The sequence below is a fragment of the Meles meles genome, chromosome 10 (genome assembly GCF_922984935.1).
Source record: "Meles meles chromosome 10, mMelMel3.1 paternal haplotype, whole genome shotgun sequence".
NCBI lineage: Eukaryota > Metazoa > Chordata > Mammalia > Carnivora > Mustelidae > Meles > Meles meles.
Window position 1 is genome coordinate 94,505,253 of NC_060075.1, and position 18,383 is coordinate 94,523,635.

The following is an 18,383-nucleotide window of genomic DNA, read 5'->3' on the forward strand; positions in this document are numbered from 1 at the left end:
CGGGGACACAGCCCTGAGCTGTGATCCCAGCTCAGTGGGAAGTCTGCTTCTCCCTGCCCCTCTGCCTGTCCCCCTGTTGGTACTCTGTCTCTCTCTGTGTCTCTGTCTCTGTCTCACTCTGTCTCTCTCTCAATTGAATAAATAAAATCTTTAAAAAAAAATCTCCCAACATCATATCTAGGGAGGGACTGTCACTTCCTTGTCAGTTAAAGACCACAATAACCCAAATTGTTGAATCTTTTGTGCATATCCCGCTTTGATCCTGGGATAATTTGGTAGGTTGTCTTCATCATGTTGATGGTTTCCTGTTCTGAGCACCATACTTTTCAGTGCTCTGAGAACATGCACGTAAGCCCATTCTTAAAATTCAATACCTCCTCCTGGAATATTCTGGAGTGGATGACCACCACTCACACCTCACCAGTACATATGAGAGCACCTGTGGTCCTGCTCCTTCCTCAGCATCATTTTTTAGCTTAGCTAATCTGAAGAAATGCATTATCATATCCCCCAATGTGTGCAGTTCGCTCTATCGATGGAAGACTCAGGTAGGAGGCAAAGTGGTTGCAGCCTAACTAATCCTAGCAAGCTAAAAGGCTAGAGAACATATGCAGCAGAAGCATCCTCTGTGTAGTGAAAAGGACCACAAAAATCCTTCAGGACTCACTCAACTGGTTTTATTTACAAAAATATTTACATTAGAACCTAAACTCCTTCTCTAGATACTAACAAAAATATTAAGAAGGTTTCACCAAAAGCCTGGCAGAAATGCAGAACCATTTGAAAGTTCTAATGTATTTCATGGAATGTTCTATAATCTGGGGTTTGTGTCTCTCTGGCCCAGAGTTTGGGCAGGTCCTCACCTGACCTTCCCGGATTTGAAGAGATGACACAGAGGCACAGATGTGCTCAGTGCTACAACCTGGGCTGTTGAGTGAGCACTCCTAGGTAAAACATTTCTCAAAACCACAGAAAAGGCAGGGTGGGACACCCTGTGTTCTATCATTGGAAATTTTATAATGTATCAGATGAAGCACAAGGAAGAGGAAAACAGGAGTGGAATCCATCTCTGTGAGCATCAGTGTCATTACAAGGAATCTAATAGTGCACTTCAGATGTCTGCCCAGGGTACATACATGGAAACATTGTGCTTTTCTTTTTCTTTTTTTAATTTCTTTTCAGCGTAACAGTATTCATTGTCTTTGCACCACACCCAGTGCTCCATGCAATATGTGCCCTCTCTATTACCCTCCACCTGGTTCCCCAACCTCCCACCCCCGCCACTTCAAAACCCTCAGGTTGTTTTTCAGAGTCCATAGTCTCTCATGGTTCATCTCCCCTTCCAATTTCCCTCAACTCCCTTCTCCTCTCCATCTCCCCATGTCCTCCGTGTTATTTGTTATGCTCCATAAGTAAGTGAAACCATATGATACTTGACTCTCTCTGCTTGACTTATTTCACTCAGCATAATCTCTTCCAGTTTTCTTACAAAAAGATACCTATTAAACATAAATATGTAGATCGGTGTTTATAACTAAACAAGCAAAATGCTCTAAACATGAAAGCCCCATCTAAATTTCTTCAAAAGCTGCTATATATCTCAAATGTTTACTTTTCCCCATGTTTTATTTATGAAAAGTTCCTTTTTCTCTGTCACTTGGCAAGCTCAGGGCTTGTTAGCCTGAAAGTCCCTGGCATAAATTCAAATACATTTTCACCACCTCTTCTTTGCTTTAATAAAAACCATCCACAAGTGTGAGATCTGGTTTGATCTGTTTTCTGTCGAGTCACGGTCACCTTGCTCCACGAGCCTGGGTGGTGGGCCAGCCAGATGCAGGTCCTGCTGTCTGGCACAGTCAGAATGAAGCCCACTAACAGCCACAGCCCAATACCTTCATTTGCTGCTGGAAACCTCCAGCCAGGAGGAAGTAAGTGTCATCCACTAAGAATCACAGGTCTGCATTTTGTTCTTTTATGTTTGGGAACCATTAGAAAGTGATCTTAGTTGGATTCAGCTTGTCATAAACAGGGCAGTGGGGAGGTTTCAAAACTGAAAGTCACACTGGGATCATTAAGGTCTTGGCAACAAAGACCCCTGCAAGGCACAAAGCATCTTACAATCAGTAAGATTCTCCTCCCTAGGAAAGTCAAGATGGCGGAGAGTAGCAGGCTGAGACTACATCAGGTAGCAGGAGATCAGCTCAATAGCTTATCTAAACACTACAAACACCTACAAATCCAATGGGAGATAGAAGAGAAGAAGACCAGCAATTCTAGAAACAGAAAATCGACCACTTTCTGAAAGGTAGGACTGGCGGAGAAGTGAATCCAAAGCGACAGGAAGATAGACTGCGCGGGGAGGGGCCGGCTCCCGGCAAGCGGCGGAGCAATGGAGCCTTAAATCAGGACATTTAAAAGTCTGCTTCACTGAGGGATTTTGCTCCAGAGGCTAAACCAGGGTGAAGTCCACACGGCGTCAGTGTGGCCCCAGGTCCCACAGGGTCACAGAAGGATTGGGGGTGTCTGAGTGTCACAGAGCTTGCAGGTATTAGAATGGGAAGTCGGCTACAGAGACAGAGCCGAGGAGTGAGCTCTCACCTCAGGGTTACCTTGAACCGGTCGCAGGCTGGGTGAGCTCAGCCGGAGGCCAGGGAGACGGGAGTGATGGGGCACTATGCTCTGAGGGCACACTGAGGAGTGGGGCCCCGAGCTCTCAGCTCCTCTGGGCCGGGGACTGGGATGCCGCCATTTTCATTCCCATCCTCCAGAACTCTACAGAAAGCTTTCAGGGAACAAAAGCTCCCGAAAGGGAAACCGAACAGATTAATTAGCCCAGCCCCTGATAAGTGTGGTGCAATTCCACCATGGGCAAAAACACTTAAGAATCACTACAACAGTCCCCTCCCCCAGAATATCAACAAGAAATCCAGGGAGGACCAAGTTCACCTACAAAGGAGAGCAGATTCAGTACCAAGGAAAGCAGCAGAATTCCAGAGGAGGAGAAAGCAAAGCACGGAACTCATGACTTTCTCCCATGATTCTTTAGTCTTGTGGTTAATTTAATTTTTTTTTCAATTTTATTTCTTCTGCTGCTATTTTTTTAACTTTTACCCTTTTCTAAAGTTTTTTAACTAGTTTATCTAATATATAACTTTTTTCTTTTTTATATTTTTTCTTTAATTGTTTTCCTTATTTTCTGACCCTCTTTTTATCCCCTTTCTCCCCACACTCCCATGATTTGGGGTCTCTTCTGATTTGGTTAAAGCCATTTTCCTGGGGTCTTTGCCACCCTTTTAGTATTTTATTTGCTCCTTCATATACTCTTATCTGGACAAAATGACAAGGTGGAAAAATTCACCACAGAAAAAAGAACGAGAGGCAGTACCAAAGGCTAGGGACCTAATCAACGCAGACATTGCTCACATGTCAGATCTAGAGTTCAGAATGACGATTCTCAAGGTTCTAGCCGGGCTCAAAAAAGGCATGGAAGATATTAGAGAAACCCTCTCTGGAGATATAAAAGCCCTTTCTGGAGAAATTAAAGAACTAAAATCTAACCAAGCTGAAATTTAAAAAGCTATTAATGAGGTGCAATCAAAAATGGAGTCTCTTACTGCTAGGATAAATGAGGCAGAAGAAAGGATTAGTGATATAGAAGACCAAATGACAGAGAATAAAGAAGCTGAGCAAAAGAGGGACAAACAGATACTGGACCACGAGGGGAGAATTCGAGAGATAAGTGAAACCATAAGACGAAACAACATTAGAATAATTGGGATTCCAGAAGAAGAAGAAAGAGAGAGGGGAGCAGAAGGTCTATTGGAGAGAATTATTGGAGATAATTTCCCTAATATGGCAAAGGGAACAAGCGTCAAAATCCAGGAGGTGCAGAGAACCCCCCCTCAAAATCAACAAGAATAGGTCCAGACACCGTCACTTAATAGTAAAATTTACAAGCCTTAGTGACAAAGAGAAAATCTTGAAAGCAGCCTGAGAAAAGAAGTCTCTAACATACAATGGTAAAAATATTAGATTGGCATGGGGAGATGGAGAGGAGAGGGAGTTTAGGGAAACTGGAAGGGGAGATGAACCATGAGAGACTATGGACTCTGAAAAACAACCAGAGGGTTTTGAAGGGGCGGGGGGGGTGGGTGGGTGGGAGGTTGAGGAACCAGGTGGTGGGTAACAGGGAGGGCATGTACTGCATGGAGCACTGGGTGTGATGCCAAAACAATGAACACTGTTATGCTGTAAATAAACAAATAAAAAAATTAAATATTAGATTGGCAGCAGACTTATCCACAGAGATCTGGCAGACTAGAAAGTGCTGGCATGATATATTTAGAGCACTAAATGAGAAAAACATGCAGCCAAGAATACTCTATCCAGCTAGGCTATCATTGAAAATAGGAGAGATAAAAATCTTCCAGGACAAACAAAAACTGAAAGAATTTGCAAACAACAAACCAGCTCTACAGGAAATATTGAAAGGGGTCCTCTAAGCAAAGAGAGAACCTAAAAGAAGTAGATCAGAAAGGAACAGAGAAAATATACAGTAACAGTCACCTTACAGAAATACAATGGCACTAAATTCATAACTCTCAATAGTTACCCTGAATGTTAATGGGCTAAATGCCCCAATAAAAAGACATAGGGTATCAGAATGGATAAAAAAACAGAACCCATCTATATGTTGCCTACAAGAAACTCATTTTAGAAGTGAAGACACCTCCAGATTTAAAGTGAGGGGGTGGAAAACAATTTTCCATGCTAATGGGCATCAGAAGAAAGCTGGGATGGCCATCCTTATATCAGATCAATTAGATTTTAAGCCAAAGACAATAATAAGAGATGAGGAAGGACACTATATCAAAATCAAAGGGTCTGTCCAACAAGAAGATCTAACAATTCTAAATATCTATGCCCCTAACATGGGAGCAGCCAACTATACAAACCAATGAATAACAAAATCAAAGAAACACATCAACAATAATACAATAATAGTAGGGGACTTTAACCCTCCCCTCACTGAAATGGACAGATCATCCAAGCAAAAGATCAACAAGAAAATAAAGGCCTTAAATGACACACTGGACCAGATGGACATCACAGATATATTCAGAACATTTCATTCCAAAGCAACAGAATACACATTCTTCTCTAGTGCACATGGAACCTTCTCCAGAATAGATCACATCCTGGGTCACAAATCAGGACTCAACCAGTATCAAAAGATTGGGATCGTTCCCTGCATGTTTTCAGACCACAATGCTCTGAAGCTAGAACCCAATCACCAGAGGAAATTTGGAAAGAACCCAAATACATGGAGGCTAAAGGACATCCTTCTAAAGAATGAATGGGTCAACCAGGAAATTAAAGTAGAATTGAAAAAATTCATGGAAACAAATGATAATGAAAACAGTCGTTCAAAATCGGTGGGACACAGCAAAGGCAGTCCTGAGAGGAAAATATATAGTGGTACAAGCATTTCTCAAGAAACAAGAAAAGTCTCAGGTACACAACCTAACCCTACACCTAAAGGAGCTGGAGAAAGAACAAGAAAGAACCCCTAAACCCAGCAGGAGAAGAGAAATCTTAAAGATCAGAGCAGAAATCAATGAAATAGAAACCAAAAAAACAATAGAACAAATCAACAAAACTAGGAGCTGGTTCTTTGAAAGAATTAAAAAGATTGATAAACCCCTGGCGAGACTTATCAAAAAGAAAAGAGAAAGGACCCCAATAAATAAAATCATGCATGAAAGAGGAGAGATCCCAACCAACAACAAAGAAATACAGACAAATATAAGAACATACTATGAGCAACTCTACACCAACAAATTTGACAATCTGGAAGAAAAGGATGCATTCCTAGAGACATATAAACTACCAAAACTGAACCGGGAAGAAATAGAAAACCTGAACAGACCCATAACTAGTAAAGAGATTGAAACAGTCGTCAAAATTCTCCAAACAAACAAGAGCCCAGGGCCAGACGGCTTCCCAGGGGAATTCTACCAAACATTTAAAGAAGAACTAATTCCTATTCTCCTGAAACTGTCGAAAAAGTAGTAATGGAAGGAAAACTTCCAAACTCATTTTATGAGGCCAGGATCACCCTGATCCCAAAACCAGACAAGGATCTCATCAAAAAAGAGAATTACAGACCAATATCCTCGATGAATACAGATGAAAGAATTCTCACCAAACTACTTGCCAATAGGATTCAACAGTACATTAAAAGGATTAATCACCACGACCAAGTGGGATTTATTCCAGGGCTGCATGGTTGGTTCAAAATCCACAAATCAATCAAAGCGATACAACACATTAATAAAAGAAAGAACAAAAACCATAGGATTCTCTCAATAGATGCCGAAAAATCATTTGACAAAGTACAGCATCCCTTCCTGATCAAAACTCTTCAAAGTGTAGGGATAGAGGGCACATACCTCAATATTACCAAAGCCATCTATGAAAAACCAACCACAAATATCATTCTCAATGGAGAAAAACTGAAAGCTTTTCAGCTAAGGTCAGGGACATGGCAGGGATGTCCATTATCACCACTGCTATTGAACATAGTACTAGAAATCCTAGCCTCAGCAATCAGACAACAAAAAGAAATAAAAGGCATAAACTAGTCAAAAAACGTTAAAAAGAAATAAAAGGCATCCAAATCAGTGAAGAAGAATTCAAACTATCACTCTTCGCAGATGCTATGATACTATATGTGGAAAACCCAAAGACTCCACTCCAAAACTGCTAGAACTTGTACAGGAATTCAGTCAAGCGTCAGGATATAAAATCAATGCACAGAAATCAGTTGCATTTCTCTACACCAACAACAAGACAGAAGAAAGAGAAATTAAGGAGTCAATCCCATTTACAATCGCACCCAAAACTATAAGATACCTAGGAATAAACCTAACCAAAGAAGCTAAGAATCTATACTCAGAAAATTATAAAGTACTCATGAAAAATTGAGGAAGACACACAGAAATGGAAAAATGTTCCATGCTCATGGATTGGAAGAACAAATATTGTGAAAATGTCTATGCTACCTAAAGCAATCTACACATTTAATGCAATCCCTATCAAAATACCATCCATTTTTTCCAAAGAAATGGAACAAATAATCCTAAAATTTACATGAAACCACAAAAGACCTCTAATAGCCAAAGGAATATTGCAAAAGAAAGCCAAAGTTGGTGGCATCACAATTCCGGACTTCAAGCTCTATTACAAAGCTGTCATCATCAAGACAGCATGGTACTGGCACAAAAACAGACACATCGATCAATGCACAGAATAGAGAATCCAGAAATCGACCCTCAACTCTATGGCCAACTAATCTTTGACAAAGCAGAGAATGTCCAATGGAAAAAAGACAGCCTCTTCAACAAATGGTGTTGGGAAAACTGGACAGCCACATGCAGAAAAATGAAATTGGACCATTTCCTTACACCACACATGAAAATAGACTCAAAATGGATGAAGGACTTCAATGTGAGAAAGGAATCCATCAAAATCCTTGAGGAGAACACAGGCAGCAACTTCTTTGACATCAGCCACAACAAATTCATCCTAGGAACATCGCCAAAGGCAAGGGAAGCAAGGGCAAAAATGAACTATTGGCATTTCATCAAGATCAAAAGTTTTTGCACAGCAAAGGAAATAGTCAACAAAACCAAAAGACAACTGACAGAATTAGAGAAGATATTTGCAAACAACATATCAGAAAAAGGGCTAGTATCCAAAATCTTATAAAGAGCTTAGCAAACGCAACACCCAAAGAACAAATAATCCAATCAAGAAATGGGCAGAGGACATGAACAGACATTTCTGCAAAGAAGACATCCAGATGGCCAACAGACACATGAAAAAGTGCTCCACGTCACTCGGCATCAGGGAAATACAAATCAAAACCACAATGAGATACCACCTCACACCGGTCAGAATGGCTAAAATGAACAAGTCAGGAAATGACAGATGCTGGAGAGGATGTGGAGAAAGGGGAACCCTCCTCCACTGTTGGTGGGAATGCAAGCTGGTCCAACCACTCTGGAAAACAGCATGGAGGTTCCTCAAAATGTTGAAAATAGAACTACCCTATGACCCAGCAATTGCACTACTGGGTATTTACCCTAAAGATACAAACATAGTGATCCGAAGGGGCACGTGTACCCGAATGTTTATAGCAGCAATGTCTACAATAGCCAGACTATGGAAAGAACCTAGATGTCCATCAACAGATGAATGGATAAAGAAGATGTGGTATATATACACAATGGAATACTATGCAGCCATCAAAAGAAATGAAATCATGCCATTTGCGATGACGTGGATGGAACTAGAGCGTATCATGCTTAGTGAAATAAGTCAATCGGAGAAAGACAACTATTATATGATCTCCCTGATATGAGGACATGGAGAAGCAACATGGGGGGGTAGGGGGATAGGAGAAGAATAAATGAAACAAGATGGGATTGGGAGGGAGACAAACCATAAATGACTCTTAATCTCACAAAACAAACTGGGGGTTGCTGGGGGGAGGTGGGATTGGGAGAGGGGGAGGGGGCTATGGACATTGGGGAGGGTATGTGCTATCGTGAGTGCTGTGAAGTGTGTAAACCTGGCGATTCACAGACCTGTACCCCTGGGGATAAAAATACATTATATGTTTATTAAAAAAAAAAAATTTTGGAAGGGGAGGCAAACCATAAGAGACTATGGACTCTGAAAAACAACCTGAGGGTTTTGAAGGGTCAGGGGTGGGAGGTTGGGGGAACAGGTGGTGGGTAATGGGGAGGGCACGTTTTGCATGGAGCACTGGGTGTTGTGCAAAAAGAATGAATACTGTTATGCTGAAAAAATAAATAAAATGGGAAAAATAAATAAATAAATAAATAAATTCAATCATCAAAAAAAAAAAAAAGATAAACTCAAAATGGATAAAAGACCTCAACGTGAGACAGGAATCTATCAGAATCCTAGAGGACAACATAGACAGTAACCTCTTCGATATCAGCCACAGCAACTTCTTTCAAGATCTGTCTCCAAAGGCCAAGGAAACAAAAGCGAAAATAAACTTTTGGGACTTCCTCAAGATCAAAAGCTTCTGCACAGCAAAGGAAACAGTCAACAAAACAAAAAGGCAACCCACGGAATGGGAGAAGACATTTGCAAATGACAGTACAGACAAAGGTTGATATCCAGGATCTATAAAGAAGTTCTCAAACTCAACACACACAAAACAGATAATCATATCAAAAAATGGGCAGGTATGATATGAACAGACACATTTCCAATGAAGACATACAAATGGCTATCAGACACATGAAAAAATGTTCATCATCACTAGCCATCAGGGAGATTCAAATTAAAACAACATTGAGATACCACCTGACACCAATTAGAATGGCCAAAATTAGCAAGACAGGAAAAAAACGTGTGTTGGAGAGGATTTGGAGAAAGGGGAACCCTCTTACACTGTTGGTGGGAATGCAAGTTAGTGCAGCCACTTTGGAGAACAGTGTGGAGATTCCTGAAGAAATTAAGAATAGAGCTTCCCTATGACCCTGCAATTGCACTGCTGGGTATTTAACCCAAAGATACAGATGTAGTGAAAAGAAGGGCCATCTGTACCCCAGTGTTTATTGCAGCAATCGCTACGGTCGCCAAACTGTGGAAAGAACTAAGATGCCCCTCAACAGATGAATGGATAAGGAAGATGTGGTACATATACATAATGGAGTATTATGCCTCCATCAGAAAGGATAAATACCCAACTTTTGTAGCAACATGGACAGGACTGGAAGAGATTATGCTGAGCAAAATAAGTCAAGCAGAGAGAGTCAAGTATCATATGGTCTCACTTATTTGTGGAGCATAACAAATAAGATGGAGGACATGGGGAGATGGAGAGGAGAGGGAGTTGAGGGAACCTGGAATGGGAGATGAACCATGAGAGACTACGGACTCTGAAAAACAACCAGAGGGTTTTGAAGGGGCGGGGGGGGTGGGTGGGTGGGAGGTTGAGGAACCAGGTGGTGGGTAATAGGGAGGGCACGTATTGCATGGAGCACTGGGTGTGATGCCAAAACAATGGACACTGTTATGCTGTAAATAAACAAATAAAAAAATAAAATTATAAAAAATACATTATATGTTTATAAAAAAATAAAAAATAAAAAATTTTTAAAAAATTTTTCAAAACAAAACCAAAAAAGAAGATTCGCCTCCCTTCCTGTTGGCCATTTTATTTTTGCTATGTCTAATTTTATTTCCAAAGGGTTGTTTACATTATCGTGTACTTTAGTGTTTAAAAGTTACAAGCTGACATTTATAAATTATATAGAAGATGTAAGGAATAAGGAAAAGAAACCCGTACACATCTTAACCTTTCTAAGAAATGTGGTATAATCAACATCTTTGGAGTCATCTGTACATCCCTCTCCCTGTCCATCAGTCCTGTTCCCTATTCTCTGTGTTTTCTTTATATTTTTACCAAAGTAAATGCATTGCTCAATCGTATTTGATTTTGTGTAGTTTTGAAGCTACAACAAATGCAACCATCCTGCACAATTTTTCTGCAAGTTGCTTTTATCTCTTCCTCGGTAGCATGTCTACATGCTTACAATGTTTCGCTGTAGCTCATTGCAACTTGAGCATGATACTGCAAAGCACATACCTTCCACTCGACGGGACTGGGTTGGTCCCCATTTTTTATTACTACAAAATGGCAGGTTTTCTCTAGCTCTAGCAGCAGAATCACTGTTTCAAAAGGCCAGCTCTCTTCAGCCTGGACCAGGTCATGATGAAGCATTTTCCAAAGCGATGGCTCTAACTCACAGCCCCACCCATGGGCGCAGGCATGACATCATCACACAGGCTGCTTTCCATGATGTCAGGAAAACACTCCATACCCAAGACATTCTCAGAACTGAAGCTACTTTCTAGACATTGACATGAATGTTGAGAAACTTGGGCTCTTGGTAGGAGTTCGCTGCAAGCCTGGGAGAAATGTGGACTCATTTGGAAGTTCTTACCTATTTAAAGGAGTGTTCTCAGAAAGAAAGGAGAAATGGGGAGGGAGACAGAATATTTGTAGAAATAATGGCTGAAATCTTATCAAATTTGATGGAAACTCTTAATTATAGAGTCAATATTTACCTACAATAAAATAAAAACAAGCAGATCTGCTCTTAGGTACATCACAGTCACACCATGGAAAAACAAAGGAGAAATTTTGAAATTGCTAGACAAAAATGTCCCTTCATATACAGAGGACCGCATTAGATTAACCACTGAATTCCAATCAGAACCAGTGGGGAAAAGGCCCTGAAATGAAACTAGTCAATAAGCTGAAAGAGAAAAACTTATCCAGGTGCCTGGGTGGCTCATTCTGTTGGGCATCTGACTCTTATTTCAGTTCAGGTCAGGATCTTAGGGTCCTGGGATCAAGCCCCATGTCAGGGGCCTGCTCAGTGGGGGGTCTCCTTAGTGCTCCCTCTGCTCCTCCCCCTGCTCATGCACACACTCACACTCTCTTTCTTTCAAATAAATAAATAAATCTTTCCAAAAAATTGTCAACCCAGAATTCCATACCTAGCAAATCTCTCTTTCACAAATGGAAGCAAAATAAAGTTATTCGCAGATACAGAAACTTACAAGAATTACTAAAGGAAATCTTTGAACCGAAAAAAAGCAAAAAACAAAAACAAACAAACAACAACAACAACAAAAAAAAAAAAACCCGAAAACTTGATTCCAAGGTTTGAAAATGCTGAATTTGTTAAGGAATGTGCGTGAGCATGTGCATGTGTACCTATACAGAATGTTGTGAAAGTGTTTCAGCAGTTTACTCTCTGCTCATCTCAGAGGGAAAAACACTAGAAATGGCTGAGAAACATACCTGGGAGGTTTAACTATTTCACTTTGTTTTGTGCTTACTTAAGTTTATAAATTTGGAATAATCATTAATTTTCTAAGTCCCTCTAGCTGAAGTTAGTGAAGATTCATTGAAATAAAACATCTTAAGATATTTTTAAAATGCACATGGCGAAAGAAGCACAAAATAAATTTGAGTTTCATTTGTACTAGGGTGATGGAAGGCAACAACATATTATGTGGGGAGATTGGAGCTGCAGACAGAGGGCAAAAGTTCCTGGGAATTAAACAAAGTTCCAAGGACAGCTCCAGATTTTTAAAAGCTGTGAAACTGATGGAGCACAACCAGAGATCCCAAGGGAAACAGGTGTTCTCTGAGCTCCACGCAGGATGAAAGGCAATTTGACAAATGTCTGTCTCTGGCAGGGTGAGCGGTTAGGACTGTCAAGCCTGGGAGGGTGGTGGGATGATGGAGCTACAGGGCTGAAGGTGGAGAGAGGATGTGGTCTGGCTACTTGTGTCCCTTACCTGCCCTCAAGGGCCCTTTGTGACCAGACCACAGCTCTGTGATGTGGGCATGGGGCTTGTGTCTGCACGCACACACCCAGGGCTCAGTTGTCTGAGGGCAGCAGTGCGATCAGTCACTAACTCTCAGGGCTCTCAGTTGCCTGAGGGCAACAGTGCGACTAATGCTTTTCAGAGGAAAGAGATGGAGAATTATCTCTTCCCTCAGGAATTCTTTACTGGTGGTTGGCTGAGCTCCAGTCCCACTAACTGGGCAGTTAATGCCATCCTTGCCTTCATATGGGGACTGGGGCTCTTCTTCCTCTTACTTTCCTATTTCCAGCCAGATCCATCCTCACCACCACGGAAGAAACACAGGAAGAGCAGGAAGGTAAGGAACCCTCAGCCCAGACCCAGCAGAGTGTGATTGTATCTTCTTTTCTATTATGTTTTCCACTTTTCTGAGTCACTGGAGAGACTCTTGAGATGGGAATGAATAGAATTCTCAGGAGAGAGTAGACCACCGTCCATCCAGCACAAGCCAGACCAGGCAAGGGTTAGAGGGACATGAGGATTTCTCCCCGAAAATCTTGGGCCAGAGTCCAGGTGTGGTGGAGGGGGTCCAGGACAGCGTCCCAAACACAGTGACTGGTGGCCAAGGACTGGAGGTTAAGAGTTGCCTCTCTAGGGGAGGTCAGGCCCCTGAGCACTGGGTCACCTGCTGCTGGGGCAGGGGACCCAGCCTGTCTGTGTTCTCTTATCTCAGTACCAAGAGGAGCCACAGAGAAGGAGCAACAGAAGGAAGAAAAACCAGACTCTGAAAGGTGAGTGTACGCCACTCACCCCTGCGTGCCCCAGTTATACTGTTTCCCTCCCCCCCAGCTCTGAGGGCCCAGCCCCACTGTCTCCAGGACACCAAGGCCTGAGCCCATCTCTCAGGAAAACAGAGCCCTTTACGGATGCGGGGAGGGAGAGCAGAACCCGGAGGCTTCCCAGATTCTGCGCCAGAACAAAGCTCTGAGGGGCTGGAAACGGGTATCCCCAGCAGGGGTCCCAAGGCTTAGACTGGGGGCTGGACCTCCCGCTCCCACTGTGGACAAGCTGTTCAACTCTGCTCAGATTCCTCTGTGAGGCCATGAGGTCCTTCCTCCCCCAGCAAGGTCATGAACGAGGAAGCACTTTGGAAAAGACAAAGCAATCCCCATCATGAACCCTGTAATCACCGTGCAGGCACGTGGCCTTGGACAGTGCTGTTTGGGGCTCCTGAGTCCAATCCCCCAAACGTCTCCCCTAAAGGGATGTTGTGTCCAGCCTCCCGTAAGACCCCTGGGCCCTGCTTTCTGCTTGACACGGTCTCCTGTTTCCAGTTTTCAGAGATTGCCTACATGATCTGGAAGAGGTTCAGGACCTGTTCTCCCTTCTGCAAAGGTAAAGAATCTGCCCCTTTCTCCCTTGGGTGGGCCTCCTGGAGTCTATGGTGTGACCTCCGCACTGTGGGAAACGACCTCTGGGGCTGTTCAGGGTACTGGGAGGAGCCGTGGGGACAGATTGTGACCAAAGCCCAAGGCTGAGGGACAGCGGGGGCATTGTGATGTGGGTGTGGGGCGTGGAGAGCCGTGGGGACCTCTCCTGGCCCAGGCTGCTGCAGCAGCAGCTCACACCTCCTGTCTCCCACAGACACCTGGCGGGGCTCTCTGACCAGGATGACTTTCACCAGTTCTTACGTCAAGCAGCCCCTGGGCAGGTGTGCCGAGGTGCGCCAGCTAGAGCTGGTCAGCCATGCAGGGAGCCTGTGGAAGATGCTGCTCCCACCATGGCCCCCTCACCTGCCCACGCTCCGCTGACAGGGCCCCCTCAGCCTCTGGCCTCCACCCTGCCAGCAGGACCAATGACCTCAATTTCTGTCAATGCACACTTCTCTCTGAGTACTTCCTGGCCAGCAGAGCCTTTCCTCCACCTGGATGGATTTTAACACCAGCCACTTGCTCTTCACCCTTCCCCGCCAGGTCTCCCTCCTTTGGAGGCCTCCCCGCGGCCTCTGACAGCCTCCTAGACCCCAGAGCGGCCGGACTCTCCTTGGCACTCCCTCAATGTGACTCAAGGGCACTCTCGTCTTGCCCCATCCCACAGAGCTTGGCGCCACACACGCCTAGGTCAGCTGACAGGTCAGCTTCTCCTGTCCCAGCCATCCCGGGCCTGGGCTGCTCATGCGGCCCCATTTCGGCCCTGTCCTGGTGGCAGGCGGCTGCCAATGCCTGGAACCTGTCCACCTCAACACGCTTGAAGTCCCATCAAGCGCCTCTGTCCCATGGCCCACCAGAGGCTGGGGAGACCTCACACACAGACAGGGAGAGAGTAAGATTCCCCTCTCAGTAACCCGGACATCCAGAAGCTCCTGGACATACTAATTGCCAAGAGAACAGAACTGAAGTTTTGGAAGGAGAAGGAAAAGAAGGAAAGGTCAAAGTAGCAGCTGACATCTTTCAGGAGAATGTTCAAGTCTCCAGGTGATGGGCAGGACACCATGGGCTGCCCGTCCTTCTGGAGCATGAGGGGCAAAGCGAAACAGCTGCTCGATCCTGAGATGCCCCCACATCCCAAGATTCCAGGGGACAATTTGAAGCAGAAATGCAGCCAGCTCTTCTGGGGTCTCCCCTTTCTGCACAGCGAGTCCCTGGTGGCCACTGTCAGGGTGACCGATCCCCCACTGGAGCTCCCATCCATCATATTCAATGAGCTCTCTCATGCCTTGCCACTCCAGATTCAGGACAGCATGGCTCCATGCCCCTCCCTGACCCAGGACATACAGTACCCTTTGGTCCCGCCCCAACCCTTGACCCTGAGCTTGTCCCAGTCCCTGCTCCTTCCTCTGGCTCAGCCCCAGCCCCTCCCTCTGGACCAGCCCCAGCTCCTGCTCTTCCCTTTGGCTCAGCGCCTACCCTCCCTCTGACCCAGCCCCTCCCTCTGGACCAGCCCCTATCCCTCCCTCTGGACCAGGCCCAACTCCCACCTGTAGCTCAGCCCCAGACCCAGGGAGGCCTTGCACCCTGTGTCCCAGTTGGACCACCTTCTCTGCCCCCTGAGATGGGGACCTGTGAAGTTTCTTGTCCTGTAGCCCAGAAGACACCATCTTACATGTCAACTGCCATTCAAAACCTAGAATGTCACTTTCTGAAGAAGCAACTAGAAAGCGGCAAGGTACCCGCTGTGGTGAAAAGATCTCAGAAAGTCTTTAGCCAAGGTCCTCCCAACCTTCCACAGGGTGGCCAGGCCCTTGAGGGCCATGGGTCAATCTCTGTCCTTCCTGGGGACTTGATCGACTCTGAACTCTGGGAGCAGCTGGAGTGGCCCCTTTGGAAGAGGCTCATGAAGCAAGAAAGGGGCCTGCCCCGCAGGATCCAGCTATCCCTGAAGATACAGCCTCACCAAGAGTTCCAGAATGTGCCCCAGGCACGCAGCTGGCACAGCCCCACGTCTGAGTCTGAGTCTATGGATGGAAGCTGCCAGGCCATGCAGAAGACTGGGCCCAGGTACCCAGGAAGGACCGTGCCAGGAAAAAGCCTGGGCAAGGATTCAAGGTCCAGTGCAGGGAGGATCCGGAAAGATCTACACAGGGGAGCAACGAGCTCCCCAGGGAAGGCTCCAGGAAGAAATCGTGAGGAGTCAGACACAGACTTGAAGCCCTCCACAAGCAGTGCAGACAAGAAGCGCCCAAATCAGGACCTGAGAGCCCATTTCAGGAAGCTAGGGCAGTTCAGAGAAGGTCAGATGCCATTGGATGTTCATCCTTCCAGGCTCGCTGCCCCACACCTCAGACATTCCCAGAAAGCCAAGCCCTCACGGGAAACCTGGAAATCCAGCACTTTCCAAGTGTTGGGAACCCTGCATGACCACCTCCCATGATTTTTCCATCCTCGATCCGTACGCTCAAGGGATGATAGAAGCACATATCATAAGGCTTGGGGTGAAGCACTGGTGGGGCCTCCCCCTCAAGGTTCTCAAGCCTATAAACCTCTTCAAGTTGAAGAAGGGCTTCCTTCTCTCCCGGTCCTCCTGTCGCCTCTCAGCCACCTGCGTATCCAAGGCTGGCTCAGGGACCAAGTACGTGGGAAATATTCCTCAGCCCTATCAAGGAGAGGTGATGAAAGGGTCTTATCCCACCTGGGGGAGTCCCCTCGGTGCTCCTCAGCCTATGTGTGAGGAAATCCAGCAGGATCTGGAAGGGACCTCACCTGGGGGTGGCCCTCCAGCTGGACAGTGGGCCAGGCCACCTTCTTGGACCTTCACATACAGCTTTGTGGGCAGAATCTGGCACAGTGAGACTGCCTCGAGGACTCTTACGAACAGCCCCTTGGAGTCAAGCCCAAGTCCAGCAACAGCCACAAAGGAGCCAAGGAGGGTGAATGGGGGTCAGGCCTCACAGGACATGACCGTGCTAGAGCTCAACTTAGAGCCTCAGGATTTGAATGCCGAAGAGTCTGGGGATGTGGGGGAGGTCGAGGAGGCCCCTGCCTGGGGAGTCACCTTAGAATCCCGTGTGCTGGCCAACAACCAAGGCCTCCATGGCGAGCCGAGAAGATCAGTGTCTTCAGGGAAAAGCGACAGCCCCCCACCACCTACAAAGTTGGTCGCCCAAGAGCCTGAAGTGCTATGCCTTGAGGCGCGGCGCAGGGGATCTGAGCCCTGGAAGTTGATGGAGTCTTAGGACAGGCCTCAGGCCGCCAGCCCCACTGTGCTCCTTCAAGACTGTGAGACTGGGGTCCTCCTTCAAGACTGTGCCATTGAGGGTCTCCTTCAAGACTATCAGTCCAATGTGCTCCTTGCTGCCAATGTCTTGGCTTCTCAAGGATGTCTGTCTGGCTTCCGGAGCAGGTCCAGTGAAGACACATCTACTTCCCAGGTGCTGCGTGGCCAAAGATCCCATGGTCAGAGCCCCCACAGGCAGCTAGGACCCCTGGTACTGCGGCACCAACGTAAGAGCCTGAGCAGGTCATGTGTCCCCCCTGAGGGGAGAGAGAGCTTCAGGAGGTCCCCCTCAAGAGAGCCTGCCAGAGGGTTGTCTGAACTGAAGGTCTCCAGATCAGTGAGGTGAGATGCCCCGTCCGGAGCCAGGAGTCAGCAGAGGCCTCAGGAAGCAAGGCCTGTGAGATCACGCTGAAGAAGGAGGAGGCACCTCCGGAAAACTACTTCAGGAGAAGGATGAAGCACTTGCTCCAGTGGTTCTTTCCCACTAGAGGCAAGGGACTGGAAGATTCCCTTCAAAAGGGCAAGGCTTCATCATCCCAGGGCCGGGGACAATTCATGGGCAGGTCGGCCATGGACAGCGCTTCTGCTGAGGCTGAGGTGGTCGTGACCACTGTGGGGCAGATTCTAGAGGAGAAAATGGTGCCTCACCAGGGACTCAGGGCCCCGGAGTTCAGTTGGTGCCAAAAGGACCTCCAGGCTTCGGTAGACCCCAATGTCTGCTACCACAGGGTCCTCTCCTACCAAGAGCAGAGGAGAGTGATGAGGGAGACAGCTAGCCCACAGGGCACCCCCAGGGGCCGCAGCTATGCCAACAAAACCGAGTGGATCGGGTGGTCCCACCAGGGTGCCGGGGTGCCCAGGCAGACCCTGCCAGTATGGGTCCCTGGTGCCGGGCCCTTCAGGCCACATCCTGCAGCCCCACTGCCCCAAGCACTGCCTCCTTCAAAGATACATCGCACCTGGCCAGCCACTGTGTGCTTCTCACACCTTTTCTGGGAGGACAACTTTCCTCCAAGAAAAAACGCAAACTGTGCAGAGAAAAACTTTTTTTTCTCACATTAGCGCATCCTCAATGGACTAATGACTACTCCATTCCACAATTACTTTGCTTCTCCAAAATATATGTTTTTTTTTCTCATAAGTGGTGCTGGCCTCTGTGTGTTTCCTGCTGCAGGGGGTGGGAAGGATCAGGGTCCGCTCTCCCCGAGGGACTGCTTTGGCTTCCAGAATGAATGGGGCCT

General features: G+C 46.1%; 1 protein-coding gene and 1 pseudogene across 4 annotated transcripts in view; one reads left to right on the forward strand and one right to left on the reverse strand.

Moving 5' to 3' along the window:
* LOC123952300 (contactin-associated protein-like 3) overlaps positions 1 to 18,383 on the reverse strand; it is a 210,634-nt gene that overhangs the window by 122,556 nt on the left and 69,695 nt on the right. The window lies entirely within an intron of this gene.
* Positions 12,602 to 18,223, forward strand: LOC123952299 (annotated as a pseudogene).